The 16,751-nt window shown below is 37.9% G+C and overlaps 1 protein-coding gene across 1 annotated transcript in view; it reads right to left on the reverse strand.

Moving 5' to 3' along the window:
• Window positions 1-5,451: 5,451 nt before the first annotated feature.
• The window catches only part of frj (membrane bound O-acyltransferase domain containing farjavit), a 183,554-nt gene continuing 172,254 nt past the window's right edge, over window positions 5,452-16,751 (reverse strand). Inside the window, exon 10 of the mRNA XM_076185167.1 lies at window positions 5,452-10,251. The gene's annotated coding sequence lies outside the window, so the exon portion shown is untranslated. The remainder of the gene's footprint in view (window positions 10,252-16,751) is intronic.

Consider the following 16,751-nt stretch of genomic DNA (forward strand, 5'->3'; position numbering starts at 1 on the left):
CGTAATATTGCATGTTGGGAAAAAGGATTGTGGTACTCCCCAAGGTAGGTGTAGCTCCTCTTGGGGATCGGTGCCACCTGCGTAGAGCCGGTGGCCAGGGGTAGTTGCTGCCGTTTGGCCCCCAACTCTTGGGGCTGGGGGGTGGTCCCACGACGTAGACGCTGCAGCTCCAGGACCTGCTGAGGAGATGGCACCACTGGTTGCCTAACACAAGATGTTCCCTGGGAAGACCAAGGAAGAGATGGGACCAAAACATTGATGAAACCCTAAGAAAGTGGAGAACATTACTTGATGATGTCCATGCCCAGATGTTCATTGACCAGGGGTAATGGAAGAAGATGATCACCAACAGACCTTACAGCCTACTGGGAGATGGGTGAGAAGGTGAGACTATGTCTAAAGGATGTGATGAAATAGATGCATCACTACTTGGAATAGCTTAGGAGGTGATATAGCCTAAGCTAGAACAATACATGAATTCAAATCTAAATATGATAATTAGAAACTAAGAATTTAGAACACATTGGAACTATACATGAATTTGAGGCTAGGTATGATAAATTGGAGAGTAAGAGATGGGACCCAATGAGTGTTGCTGGTTTCCTGTATAATGCAATTAAGTACATACATGAATTTGAAGCTAGGTATGATCAATTAAGAGTAGGAGATGGAACCCTGTGAACCTTGTTCCTTTCTTGTGTACAACTGAGTAAATTAAGTATATTAGGTCAACAAACTTGACTATCCTTCCATGGCCTTGTTGTTAACAATCAGCCAGACATCAACACTTTATAAACTATACAAAATAAAGCATTTAGAATATTAGGATGCATCAAAATCACCCCAACAGAACACTTGCATTAAGAAACTAAAATCCTTCCCATAGAACACTGTATCAAAAGGATAAGTACAGTTTTATGCTAGAGCCCTTAACCCTACTCACGAATCCCATTACATCACACAAGTACAACCAATTGAACAACAAAATAACCACACCAGCAGCTCACTACTCAAACACATACAATAATCTACCACCTGTACCATACAAGACATCCATACAAAAATACATAACACCCAGATCACGAATCAAGCTCTTCAAGACAGATAACCAAACTCAACATTTCACCAAGCTCCCCAAGATCAGCCCTAAAGAAAAATCCCTTTCATGAAAAACAGTAATCACACTCTCCAGCTATAAGACAGTACCAGTATGGAATTGGCCTGGCAACATAATCGAAGTGCTGCAACCATCACACAGAAGACATTGGAGACCTTATCCTACATTTCCCAACAATAACTATTGCTAAACATCAACATAATATTTCTTCCCTGAGTGACTTATGGGCCTGTCCATTGGCTATTGCCAGTTACCTGGGAACTGTGGGTCTCCTGGAAGAGACCTGGTGCAACAGAATGACTTACTGACTAAGCATCAACTTCCTTAGTAGGGATTGAACCCAGGTAGAACCACAAAGGGGTGGCATGACAACAGTTGGTCTTCTGCCAGGAATTGAAGTCAGTAGGAAGTGCTAGTTCCCCTTAGGCTTTCTATATTTTTTTTTCATCATCTCTTCATCCATGAATTCAAGAGAGCATTTTTATCTTCCTCAGTAATCTGTGTCTCACAAACAACCTTACTTATATGTTTGTCAGTTGACAATTGACACATTATCGCCATTCAGCACTACCAGAACAGACACAGAACACAGGCATTGGGAAAAAAAAAGTTGTGTGACAGGGTGAATCAGGGAGTGATGAGGTGTCCTAGAAAGAATGAATGAATGAGGATTATTATTAAAGAGTGTGGAAAGAAGTGGAGAAGTGGGAGAGTTCAAAGGGAAGACCTACAATGCAATGGGTGAATGAGGAATTATTATCAGAGTGTGGAAAGAAGTGGAGAAGTGGAAGAGTTCAAAGGGAAGACCTACAATGCAATGGGTGAATATGTTAGTTTTGCAAGCACATAATGTGTCAGTAGAGCAAAGAAGTGTGCAATGTGGAGAGGGTGACTGTGAATCAATATATGAGACAGCCCAAATAGATGTGCATGAGGTGGTTTGGGGAAGGTCACCATATTACATAAGATCTGAAGAACATAAGAATCAAGGAGACTGCAAGAGACCATAAGGCCTACACTAGGCAGTTCCATGTCAATTACCACTTATAATCCCTATCCATACAGTTATCTAATTTTCTCTTAAAACAACAAACTGTTTCAGCACTCACTACAATTAACCACTCTGTTGGTAAACCAGTTCTTACCTATTTCCTTCTTAAACCTAAAATTGTCCAATTTAAATTCATTACAATGATTCCTAACCTGCTGTTTTAATATGATGACCTGTGCATCACCCTTGTTATATCCCTTGACCCATTGGAATACCTCTGTTAAATCACTCCACATTCTTTGTCTTTCCAGAGAGTGTAAGTTAAGGTACTGCCTGCCTTTGTATGGTAAATTTCTAAAGCCTTGTATAATTTTGGTCATTCTGATGAAATCAGGTAAGGCACCTGGGTTAGATGGGTGTCATGCAGTGTGTCTAAAAAAGGGAGGTACAGTAATGGACTGGCAGATGAGGTTGTCTAATGTTTGTCCCATTTGAATAAATCATCTCTATCTAGGATTTCCATTCCTTACATGATTCTATAGTCAATAAATCTCCTCTTTCTCTTCTTTGTTTCAGAGTTGGTAGTTCCAAATTGGACAATCTTTGTTCATATGTTAATTTGGAGAGAGTTGGTGCCAACTTTGTTGTTGCTCTCTGTATTCTTTCTAATGTTTTTATATTCTTTTTAGTACTGGGTGTCCATAGTGTTGCTGTGTGCTCCAGTTTTGGTCTTATAAGTGTAACTAATATTTTTTTTATCACTTCCTCATCCAAATAGTCAAATGCTACTTTCATTGATCTTAATAGATTGAAGGTTTCTCTATTTTATTGATATGTTTGTCCGGTGTCATGTCTTTGCTGATTATTACTCCTAGGTCTCTTTCTGAATTCACTTTTTTGACTTTACCAATTTTATAATTTCTCAATATTCTATTTTTACTTCTTCCAAATTCCATTATACTACACTTCTTGATATTGAAGTTTACTTCCCACTTTTGAGTCCATTTCCAGATTTTGTCTAGGTCTATCTGTAGTGATTCACAATCTTCCTTTGTACTTACTTTTAGTGTTTTTGCGTCATCTGTGAAGAAGTTCATATAACATTCCACTCCTTCATCCATGTCATTAACATATTATATGACAAACATGATTGGAGCTAATACCGAACCTTGCAGGACACCACTTATTATTTCTTCCCAGGTCGAGTATTTATTTTTAATTACTACCCTCATTTTCCTCCCAGTCAAGAAGTCTTCCATCCATTCTAATAATTTTCTTTTGATGCCACCTATTGTTTCTATTTTTCTTATTAGTTTTTTATGTGGTACTTTATCAAATGTTTTTTGTAGGTCTAGAAAAGCACAGGCTGCCCATCCATCCCTTTCTTGTATTATTTCTATTAGTCTCGAGTAGAAGCAGATCATGATTATTGTACGTGATCTTCCTTGTCTAAATTCAAATTGATTTGGATTCAGTATTTTTTTTTCTTTCAGATGTTTAACCCATCTACTTTTGATAACTTTTTCACATATTTTTGCTATAGTGCAGCCTGAAGGGATTTCTCCCCATCTCGCCTTTTCTGCATGAGGTGGTCTAGGGGTGGGGGGGTGTCACTGATTAAATGATGTGTCCTTGCTGTAGATGTGCTATGTCTTTCTGCATTGCTTCTGACCCAGGGCAGTGGGCGAAATGCAGGGATGACCCATCACCCAGGAGTAGCCAAGAAAAGGGGAAGGGGGGGGTGATGAATGGGAGTGGTGCATGTGGGGATGAAATGGGTGGGAGTGGATTTATGCCTTTGACTTTAGCTACCTCCCTTGTAAAGGGGGAAAAACCCTTGGTATGTATATGTACATACATACATATACCAAGGCTTTTTCTCCCCTTACAAGGGAGGTAGCCAAAAAGAAATAGGCATAAAATCATTCCCACCCATTCCATCCCTAAATACACTCCACTCCCCTCCACCCTCCCTCTTATCTTAGCACCTCCTGGATGACAGGTCAACCCTGCACTTTGTCCACTGCCCTGGGTCAGAGGCAGTGTTGCAAGTCACAGCACATCCACAGCAAGGCCACTTTATTTTTACTCTTCTGTATCGAGTCCATTGAATTAATATCCATTATATGGGATAGAGATCAAAACTACTGCATAGTCAAGGATGGGTCCGACTATTACGAGATAGTTTGATTACCCCAGCAGTTTTGTTTGTAACTGTCCTAGCAATAAATCCTAATGCCCTGTTAGCCCTATTCCTGGCACTAATGCACTGTTTCCTAGATTTAAGGTCAGGACTTATCAACACTCCCAAATCCTTTTCACATTCTGTTTTCTATAATATGATATCATCTAAGCTATACTTGTAAGATGGGCAGTGTAATCCTATGTTTAATACACTGCACTTAGACACTGAAGTTCATATGCCATTTCATTGACCATGCAAACAATTTATTAAGATCCTTCTACAGTATCCCAGCATCTTCCCATTATCTATTATGGCATCCTGCTTTAGTGTCATCTGCAAACTTACCAACACAACTATTACTCCCAATGGCTGTTGGGGTCTACTGTGATGCTGTGCATAGCTGTTTTGCATTTGACCCAAGCAATGTGGCAGGGAGGGCTGGGGGACCCTTCATCATCAACCAGTTAAGATGGGAGGTAAAGTAGTCTTATTTGTTCATATGACTTTATATGCCTTCCCATTCCAAATAAAGATCTCTTTGTCACTTTTATTCACATATTTCACTGACCTGAGTAATGCAATCATATTACCTCTTTCTTTCTTCTTTCTTTTAATGATAGATGTGTGCTTTGACTTGGCCATCTTTTTCATAAGGAGTAGAAGGGCTTTATGTATTCATACACAGTGATCTACTAATCAATTAATCCACTGACCTGGTTCTCTCTTGCAGGAGAAATGTGATCCCCAGAAAACAAACCACAGTCACTACAGCCCACACATCAGTGGAAAAATTTTGTGTTACTGTCTGTGAAGGGCAGTGTTGCATTAGGTGCATTGTGTCTTTCATGTGGTGGTTTCATCTTGGGTATTCATATAATGATCTACAGATTTTAACACTTAAAAAATTCAAACTAAGGTCTTCATTATGCTGTTCATCAATTTTCAATGATAATAAATCAAATTAGAAAGAATTTGTAAGATTTATCATTTTAATTGTAAAAGAGAAATGAAATAAAACATACAACAAAGGATGTGCACAATTGAATAACAAAAAACACATGTATACACACATATACTGTATATGTGTTTATATATTATATATATATATATATATATATATATATATATATATATATATATATACACAGAGGTATATATATATATATATATATATATATATATATATATATATAATGTATGTGTTTGTGTATATGTGCATACACACACAAAATACAATTACTTTATTAGCAAAACATACACAAAATAAAAAAAATCATTACAAGGGTCACATAAAGGTTAAAACAAATCTAAGCAATTTTAAAGTTAATGTACTCAAAACATTTAAGAATTTTTAACCTCACTCAAATACAATAAAATTTGGAACTAAAATAAAACTTAGAAGTACTCAAATAAAGATAACATACCAGGGGAAAATTAATTTAAAGTTCCAATAACAGTCATGAAAACATAGAAAATTCTACTGAATGTGGCACTGATTCTTCAATATTCTAACTAGTTAAGAGTGAAGTGTCAAAACAGTTAAGGACATAATAACATAATGCAAATGAGAGAAAGAATGATGAATCATTTAGAAATGTCAAAGAGAATGCATAAAATATATAAAAAGACTTGGTTCTCATGACTACAAATGATGTTACTCCAACAACATTAAGTACATATGTGTGATGTCCTCTGATTTTCTTGAAATACCATGGTCTGAATTTTTTCATCATCTTTCTGCTATGCATAATACATGCTTAATATGCAGATCTGTATTTATTAGTGTATCTAATTTGCTTTCAGCTTGGTAAATATTATCTCAATGGATTTCACATCTGAAAGTTTCATAATTTGTCTCAACAAGAACAGTAATTTCTGGTGGGAATTTTGTAACAAGTTTCACAATACAGTATTTACTATTCTGCTACACACAATTGTGTGTCAAATGTTAATAACTTTTTTTCCCCTTAAATTGTCAATTTTCATTATAATAGTCTGTGTTATCAGATATAATTTATGAGCCATGATGCTGTACTACTAATTTTCTTTATTCTATTTATATAACAAAAGGCTTCTTCCCCATTATAAGGGAGGTAGCCAGCCACAGCATGCATCCACCCTCCACCCATCCCACAAAAATCCAACACTCATTTGTTTCCCTTTTATTGTAGCTCTTAATATATGATGGGCCATCCCTCCCCTCAACCCAGTGCATCAATTGTTGGAGAGTCTTCACCTGTTCTGGCTGTATATGTTGTTATTTGAAAAGTTTTCTAGTCTGCTCAACAAGGGGACCATTGAAAATGTGTAGTTGGGGACGAGCATGTGAGGCATGTAAGAAGTACAAAATGGTCAGTATGGCTTACTACAAATTTCCTCATGAAATATAAAGTTTGTAAGAAGATCTGGTGTATGCAAGGACAGGAAAAAAAATTGTCTATGTCATTGCTTGTATATGAAAACTCTAATTTGTTTGTGCTGTATAGAGAGAGGGAATGATTTGTTATTAGGGAGGATATTAGTTTCCCTCCTGGGGTTGTTTCTCCAAAAGAGGTGTCTTGCACCTTTGTAGAAAATATGAAGTGGTTAGTTTGCTAAGAAGATCTGATAGTTTTTCTTAAGTAATACTTTTGATGGGGGAGGGGGGGCATTACAAAGATCCAAATCTTCAAGTCACTTGTGCTCCCTGCTCTGCTTACAACTGTGAGACATGGATAATGAATGCAAACTTGAAGAGGTATTTCAAAGTTTTTGGTACCAAGTGCTTTCGGAGAATCATGGGGTATCGCTAGAATGACTTTGCATCAAGCCAGAGACTGTACTGTGAGATTCAGACAAAGCCATAGCCAATTACCAGCATAATTCATGAGCATCAACTCCAGGTATATTGGCATGTGGTACATTTTCCTAATGTTGATTTCACTCACAAGGTTGTCTCCACAAGAGACAACCCTTGATGGAAGACACAAAAAGAGTGCCCACACAATAAATGGGTGGAGCCAGTTGATCAAACCTATTAAGAATTGTTTGGAGTGAGAAGGTGGCTGGATGGGGGCTATGAAGAAACTGTGGAGGCTAGCAAAATGTGTGAGTGAAGCAGTGCGTTCCCTGATACATGCTCCCAATTGATGTTTAGTGGGCAATGTAGTAAAAAATTTGGTTGAAAAGACTTGGAGAGAGTTATGGAGTGTAAGTGACAGTGATAAGATATCTGAACAGATTAGGACTGCTGTACTTCCTCATCGGCTTGGGTAGGGATATGGTGGATAGGTATGTAGTATAACCTTTTTAAGTAGGGGTTGTGCATGCGCCTAGCTGTATTTCTTTAAGCAGATACAATTAGGTTTACATTCCTGGAGAGGGATACCTATGTTTTGGTCTGATGTAATTTGGCAGTTGTTTCTAGTTGCATTTTCTTGGGGATTGATACAAGACTTGTTGGCTGCAGCAGTCATGAGTTTTTCAGTGTGCTGGTTTCAAGGATAAATTGTATTTGATCTCTTGTATGACTACATTTGACATTATTTTATTCATATCTTCTTCATTTTTTCCTGTTGAATTTTAGAATCATCCACAAAACATCCCCATTTTCAAATGACATATTATTTTGGATATTGCCAAAAAGTTTCAATGATCTGAGGGAAAATACCTATTTCCCCTTAGGCATGAAAAAAACTTTCTCAGTTAATCTATTAATAAGTAATATGTTGTTGGAATTTTTTCATGTTACTAGAATGAGTGAAGAAAGACTAGTAAAAGAGGTATGGAAGGCAGATGTGGAGGGAGTGAACATGAGGGGACGTCCTAGGATGAGGTGGATGGATGGGGTGAAGGGAGCTTTGGGGAAGAGGGGAATGTCTGTTGAGGAAGGACGGGAAAGGACAGAAGACGGGTGAATGGAGAATGGTTGTATATGGATGATGTTGTGATTGCATGAGGTGGAATGGGCGGGGGGATGGGGGGTGAGGTAGTATGTGTGAGCAAAATTTGACGCAGCCCAAAGGGATTTCTCCCTGTCCTCTCCTTTTATGCAATGGGGGGATGGAGGGGGGGGGGTCGCCGATTTAATGAAGCGGCTTTGCTGTGGATGTGCTGTGTCTTGTGACACTGTTTCTGACCCAGGGCAGTGGACAAGGTGCAGGGATGACCCGTCATCCAGGAGGTGCTCAGATAAGAGGGAGGGTGGATGGGTGTGGAGTGTATTCAGGGATGGAATGGGTGGAAATGATTTTATGCCTTTCCCTTTTTGGCTACCTACCTTGTAAGGGGGAAAAAGCCTTGGTATATGTATGTATGTATGTAGCAGCAGAGTTAAACCTTCTCATTCCCAAATGATCAATATAATTATCCCTAATATAGTACCAAAATAATTAGGTATACAAAAATTATGACAAGTGTTTACTATGATCCTTGCAGACCCCACTTTCCTCATTTCCCTACAGAACTGTTCTCATCTGACTTTCCTCCAATTTACCCTTCATCTCCTTCCCTAAGGCCACTCTTATTTAAAAAAATTCACCAAAATCATTATTTTTTTCCTTAAATCTATCCATCACTTTTTTTTTTCAACTGTATCTGTAACTATATTATAAAGTATTCATTAAATTTCATTATCATAAATTGTGGTGTATAAGTCCTATAAGCATGAAAAAGTCTCCATCTATGGACTTGGTATAAAATATGAACCTTCTGTCATTCAGTGGTAAGTGAAAGAGCACACCTATAACTGACTGTACACCACTTACCATGACTTTAGTAGGTTACAACCTAGATCTCCTTAACCTCTTCAGTACGGGCCAAAATCTCGCGGGCAGCATTAGCTGCCAGACGTATGATGTGTCGTAATAATACTCGCATCATAAAATATAGTCACCGCTTATATCGATCGTTCTCTCTTTCACCCGTGAATTTTGATAACCATAGAAAATGTGATGAAGACAGTTTGGAGACTATGTCATTACACAGGGGCAACTACAATAAATATAATCAAGACGCCGATATGGCAGCATCGCGTATCCACTTGCTCCTCATGCCGCCTACGTATGCTGCATGAAGATGGAAAGGGTTAATATATATTCCTCCTATGGTGACGGTGATGGTGTCAATGTGATCCCATGTATTTACCTAGTTGTATTTTGCAGGAGAAGAGCTATGCTCGTAGAGACCCACAGTTGTATCTTTCTGCATCCAGTTCTTTCTTAAAGTCATGTATAGTTTTGGCACTCCCTGTTTTCTCTTTCAATTCATTCCATGTATCTATTACTCTGTGTGGAAAGCTGTTCTTTTTCAAATCTCTTCTGTAATTGTCCTTCTTAAGTTTCTTCTTGTGTCCTCTTGTATTTCATCTGTCCCATTTAAGTAGATCATCCCTATCAAGGATTTCCATCCCTTTCATAATTCTATAGATGGTTATCAAATCGCCCTTTTCTCTTCTTTGCTCCAGAGTTAATAAGTTTAGTTTGTCTAATCTTTGTTCATATATCAACTTGCTAAGTGTTGGTGCCATCTTTGTTAATGCTCTTTGAATCCTCTATAGTTTCTTTATGTTTTTTATTGTACTAGGTGTCCATAGTGATGCTGCATACTCCAATTTTGGTCTTATCAGTGTAATTAGTATTCTCTTTACCATTTCCTCGTCCATGTAGTCAAAGGCCACTTTCATTAATCTTATTAAATTGTAGGGTTCTCCAACTATTTTGTTTACATGTTTGTCTGGTGTCATGTCATCTGAAACAATTACTCCTAGGTCTCTGAGTTTACTTTTGTAACTTTCTTTGTTCTAATTTTGTACTGACTGGATATTCTATTTTCACTTTTTTCCAAATTTCATTATACTACATTTTTTAATGTTGAAATTCACTTTGTTCTTTTTACTCCAATTCCAGACTTTGTCCAGGTCTTCCTGAAAAGATTTGCAATCTTCTTCATTACTCACTCTCCTCAATAGTTTTGCATCATCTGCAAAGAAGTTTATATAACATTCAATTCCTTCATCCATGTCTTTTATATGAATAGCAAATATTATAGGAGCCAACACAGAGCCTTGGGGGACTCCATTTATCATGTTTACCCAATTTGAGTTCTTTTCTCTAAGTATCACTCTCATTTTTCTTCCTTCCAAGAAGTGTTTCATCCATTCCAACAATTTTCCTTGTACATACATACATATACCAAGGCTTTTTCCCCCTTACAAGGGAGGTAGCCATAAAGGAAAAGGCATAAAATCATTCCCGCCCATTCCATCCCTGAATACACTCCACATCCCTCCACCCTCCCTCTCATCTTAGCAATTTTTCTTAGTAGTTTTTTGTGTGGCACTTTGTCAAAAGCCTTTTGTAGGTCCAGGAAGGCACAGTCTGCCCAGCCATCTCTTTCTTGTATTATATCTACCAATCTTGAGAAAAGGCATATTAAGTTTGTAGTACACGATCTTCCACTTCTAAATCCAAATTGGTGTGTGTGCCATAGAAGGTGAATAAATGGGATGCAGTGAGGGGACTAGGTATCCTCACTCTGTATTTTTCCCTTACAAAAAGTCAGCAACAAGAACCCTATCTAATGGATCATTAAATGTGCATGGATGTGGTACTGATGACAGTAAAAGAAAAGGGATTAGTAATACGCTTGTGAGGAGAAAGTTGGATGTTCTATAGTCTGTGTGCTCCAAGGAGTCTGTTCAAGGTGTTCAAGGTATGTCCTGATTTACTACTAGCCATTCTGCCAAATCAACCTTAGTACATGCCTTTCTCTCTCTCTCTCTCTCTTTATTTCTTATTTATATGCTATTTGATTTTATTATTATCATTATTATTATTCTCACAGATATGCGAGAAAGCTATAGGAAAAGATATGGATGTTTTTTGGGCTTTTATGGATCTGGAAAAGGCTTATGACAGGGTAGACAGGAAGGCACTGTGGGAGGTATTGCAGATATATGGGATAGAAGGAAAGCTCTTAAGAGCAGTCAAGAGTTTTTATGAGAGTAGTGGAGCATGTGTTAGGATTAGAAATAGAGAGAGTGAGTGGTTTGAGGTAAAGGTGGGACTTTGTTAGGGATGTGTTATGTCACCCTGGCTATTCAATTTATACATGGATAGGGTGGTGCAAGAAGCGCAAGGGTAGTGGGTCAGGAATTGGAGATGGTTAAAGAAAATGGAGAAAAGTGGGAGATAAGCCAGCTGTTGTTTGCTGATGACATGGTGCTTGTAGCAGGATCAGAGGAGGGATTGAGGAAGTTAGTGACAGAGTTTGGGAAGGTGTGTGAAAGAAGAAAGTTGAAGATAAATGTGGGTAAAAGCAGGAGGTGCCAAGATAAGAGGGAGAGAAGAGGGTGGAAGGGAGTGGAGTGTGATAGAGATGGAATGGGTGGGAGTGGTTTTTATGCCTTTGTTTTATAAGGGGGGTGAAAACCTTTGGTTGTATGTAAAAGTAAGATGATGAGATGTACAAGGGAAGAAAGTGGCAGCAAACTAAAAGTGAGTATTAAGGGAGAGAGACTGGAGGAAGTGGATTGTTTTCGATACTTGGGTGTGAATGTGGTAGGAAAGGAGTGGAGGTGGAGGTAGAATGTAGACTGAGGGAAGCAAGTAAATGCTTTGGGGGATTAAAAAGTGTAATGAGAAATAGACATTTGGGAATGGATGCTAAGAGGAGATTGTATTTACCTAGTTGTATTATACAGGATGGGAGCTATACTCATGACCCGTCTTTGTATCTTTCAGCATCAAGTTTGTTCTTAAATTCTTGAATTCTTGAATAGTATTGGCACACACTGTTGCCTCATCTAATTTATTCCAGATATCCACCACTCTGTGTGGAAAGCTATTATTTTTCAGATCTCTTCTATAATTATCCTTTATGAGTTTCTTTTCATGTCCCCTTGTTTTTTTCTTGTCCCACTTTAATAAATCATCTCTATCTACCACTTCCATTCCTTTCATATTCTGTAAATAGTCAGTAGATCTCCTCTTTCTCTTCTTTGTTCCAGGGTTGGTAGTTCCAATTTGGACAATCTTTGTATGTCAATTTGGAGAGTGTTGGTGCCATCTTTGTCGTTGCTCTTTGTATTCTTTCTAATTTCTTTATATTCTTTTTAGTACTGGGTGTCCATAGTGTCACAGCATACTCCAATCTTGGTCTTATCAATGTAACTAATATTTTCTTTACCATTTCCTCATCCAAATAGTCAAAAGCCACTTTCATCAACCTTAGTAAATTGAAGGTTTCTCAAACTATTTTATTGATATGCTTGTCTAGTGACATGACTTTGCTGATATTACTCCTAGGTCCCTTTCCAAGCTCACTTTTTGATTTCTTCACCAATTTTATATTTCCTCGATATTCTATTTTTACTTTTTCCAAACTCCATTATACTACATTTCTTGATGTTAAAGTTCACTTCCCACTTTTGACTCCATTTCCAGATTTTATCTAGGTCTTTCTGTAGTGATTCACAATCTTCCTCTGTACTTTTAGTATTTTTGCATCATCTGCGAAGAAGTTCATATAACATTCCACACCTTCATCCATGTCATTTATATATATGGCAAACATGATCAGAGCCAATACTGAACCTTGCGGGACACCACTTATCATTTCTTCCCAGGTTGAGTATTTGTCTCTAATTACTACCCTCATTTTTCTCCCAGTCAAGAAGTCTTCCATCCATTCCAATAATTTTCCTTTAATACCACCTATTGATTCCATTTTTCTTAATAGTTTTTTGTGTGGTACTTTATCAAATGCTTTTTGTAGATCTAGAAAAGCACAATCCACCCATCCATCCCTTTCTTGTATTATTTCTATTAGTCTCCAGTAGAAGCAAATCAAGTTTGTGGCACTTGTTCTTTCTTGTCTAAATCCAAATTGGGTTGGAATCAGTCTATTTTTTCTTCCAAATGATCCATCTACTTTGATAACATTTTCACATATTTTTGCTATTGTGCTTGTAGGGGAGACCAGTCTATAATACGATTTTCCTTGTCCCCTCCTTTATATATTGGTACAATATTTGAATTTTTCCAGTCCTGTGGTACCTTTCTTCTTTGAGTGAGTAGTCAATTATCTTGTATATTTTGTCCGTCAACTCATTTATGCATTAGTATCCAGTTTGCAATTCCGCCTGAACCGTGTGATTTTCTGCATCAAGGTTTTTTAATTTGGTATGAAAGAGTGATTATGCTGACAGCATTGTACAGGGCAGAAACATGGAACATAAGAGAGGAAGAGAGGAGTTTGAGTGTGTTTGAGATGAGGTGCCTGAGGAGTATGATAGGGGTTACTAGGCATGATAGAGTAAGAAATGAGGAGGTGAGGAGGAGAATGGGGGTGGAAAGGGAGTTAGGAGATAGGGTTGATGAAAGAGTATTGGGATGGTTTGGATACATGGAAAGAATGAGTGAAGAAAGACTAGTAAAAGAGGTGTGGAAGGTAGAGGTGGAGTGGGTGGGGGATGGGGGGTGAGGGAGTATGTGTGAGAAATAAATTGACACAGCCTGAAGGGATTTCTCCCTGTTTTCTCTTTTTCTGCATGAGGGGACGGAGAGGCGGGTTCGCCGATTTAATGAAGCGGCCTTGCTGTGGATGTGCTGTGTCTTGCGATACTGCCTCTGACCCAGGGCAGTGGGCGAGATGCAGGGATGACCCATCATCCAGGAGGTGCCAAGAAAAGAGGGTGAAGGGGAATGGAGTATGTTGGGGATGGAATGGGTGGGAGTGGTTTTTATGCCTTTGTTATTTGGCTACCTACCTTACTGTATAAAGGGGAAAAAGCCTTTGGTATATGTATTATTCTTCTGTATATAGTAAACTGTATAGTACATTGAGTATAACTTTTTAGGATTACAACAATGATTTGAATAAATTCTATGACAAATGGCAGTGCTGTCTCCCCATGTTGCCACACCTTGGTGTCACAGGCTGGACAGGTGGGATGGTGTGGGTAATTGTTGTTATAATCCTAAAAAGTGACACTCATTGTACTGCACAACTTCCTTTACTATATCCATCCATATACCATGGGCATTTGGAGGTTAAGTGAAGAAGGAAGAAAAGTGAGGGAGGCAGAGAGGTGCTGAAGGCAAGCTAATTAAAACAGAAGAAAGGGAATGCCAGATGAAGCTGCAAGAAGTATGGGATGTTGTGAAAGATAAGAAAGAAACAAGAGTAGAGAGGGAATGCGTATGTTTCATGGAGGATTGCTAAAATGTGCAAGGATAGTATATGGAACAGGAGAATGGGGTGAAATAGGAGAGGCAATGGTGGCAGAAAAGTACATGAAGATTGGTTGCAAAGAAGAAATGGGAAAAAAATATAAGAGGCAAAAAAGAAAGAGGTGGGAGCAAAACACAAAGTGTGTGAGGTAAAGAGGGAAGTGGGGTAGGTGTTTGAAGGAGAGAGAAAAAGAAGTTACCCACTTGAATATGACGATGTGTGGGATATACAAGGATTATATTATCTTGTGGTTGTAGCTGAATGACCACCATATGTGAACAGGCTTGACCACATTTTCAATGAAGTTATATCTATTCAGAGTGAAAGAGAATGAGTATAACAGCAGTAACTTTATATTTCATAATGTGCATATTGTGATGCATCATCATACATCAAGCAACCTGATGTGCGTGTGAATATTTGATTCATATTGAAGAGGTTAACCTCTTTAATACAATGATGCTTATGTAGGCATCATGAGGTACAAGTGGGTATACAAGGATGCCGGTGTTGGCGTATTGATTAGATTTATTCTGTATTTGTAGCTGAGTGACCCCTGAATTCTGTCAACTGGTTTAATCATGTTTTCTGTGTTTATTATTACTCAGAGTGAAAAAGAATGAGTACAGCAGTGACTTCACATTCTATAATGCAAGTAGTGTAATACATTGTACATTAGGCATTTGATGCTACATGTGAGAATTTGACTTGTATTGAAGAGGTTAAGAGAGTGAGGGGGGAGGACTAGCTGGGTTGAGAGGTTTAAAGGTAAAGGGTGCAGATATACAGATACTAATAGAAGTTGAAACAGCTAGGGAAGATGGGTACAATATTTCCGGGAGTTGATGAATGAAGAAGATAGAGAGATTTTGATTATGGCAGAGGGAAATGTCAGGAAAATGAACATGATGGAAGAGCAGAATGATAAGGCTACTGAGAAAGAGGAAATACATGGAGCATTGAAAGAGATGAAAGCTGGTATGGCACATGAGTAAGATGGCTGTCATGTGAAGAGACATGGTCGAAGCAAGATGTGCCTGAACGAACGCTCTGAACCCGCTAATTAGTGATTCACGAACGAATTCATTTCAAAGCAAGCCTAGTTGTTTACAAAGATACGGTGAAGGGGGAAGTGTATTCGCTATGACCAGAATGTAACTGTCTTTGTATCTCCATTTTATTCATTTATTCATTTTATTATTATTTTTTTTAAACGGTAACAACCAAAGAAACTCCGAAAGACAAAGAACCAACAAAAAAATGCTTGGAAGCAAGCAGAATAGAGACTCCACTTGGTGTCATTCGAAAGAAGACTCATCTTTCTCAAACACCAAGGAAGTACCAAAGGTTTGGAAGAGTTTTTTTTTTTTTTTTTTTTTTAAAGGGGAAGGAAACATTATGCACAGAGGGTTAGAAATGGATAGAGAGCCCAGGTTTAGAAATATAATGAGAAATAAAGATATTAATGACATTTTGGATGAATTTATAGAGCTCAAAAGTGAGTACAGAATAATGTACAAAGAAGTAGCTCTGCTACGGAAAGCCAACGAGGAGAATAATAGGGAGGTAGATGACTTAAAAAAAGAATGAAATAAATTAAAGGTAGAAAATGAAAGGTTGAAAAGTGAAGATATAAATAGGAATAAGGCATTAAAAAAACGAGATAAAAGATCAAATGCAGGCAGTGACTGAAAAGGTGGAAGAAAAAAATCAAAGAAAATGACTTACAGGAAATAAAGAAACAGTGGAAAGTTGAACAAGAATTTCAAAAAGTATCATTTAAGGAAACAGTGGAGCAACAGGTCGAGGAGAATGCCAAGGAAATGGTGATCCAAGTGATTAAAGAAAACGGTGATCCAAGTGATTAAAGAGAAAGGCAACTTGGTTAGGGGCACAGTGGATAAAAAAAAGATGCATTGTAATCTATGGCATTAAAGAGAAGCATGATGTTCCTAGATATCAGAGGGAAAAGGAGAAAAAGATCACTAAGGAAATTCTGAAAGAATTGCAAGTGGAAGAACAGGGTTTAGATAGGGAAATCAAGGAGACTTATAGAATGGGTAGATACTCTAAAGAAAAACAATACAGGTCACTGAAAGTGAAGCTTAGATCACAAATAATTGCAGAGGAAATACTATCCAGAAGAACGAAATTAGCAAATAGTGAACAATACAAAAATATATGAATAAAAAAAGAAATGAGTGAAGAAAAACAACAACTTAGAAACGAAGTGGATAAAAAAAAAA

This window comes from Oratosquilla oratoria, chromosome 5, assembly GCF_046742065.1.
Source record: "Oratosquilla oratoria isolate Oo_2021 chromosome 5, ASM4674206v1, whole genome shotgun sequence".
Lineage (NCBI taxonomy): Eukaryota > Metazoa > Arthropoda > Malacostraca > Stomatopoda > Squillidae > Oratosquilla > Oratosquilla oratoria.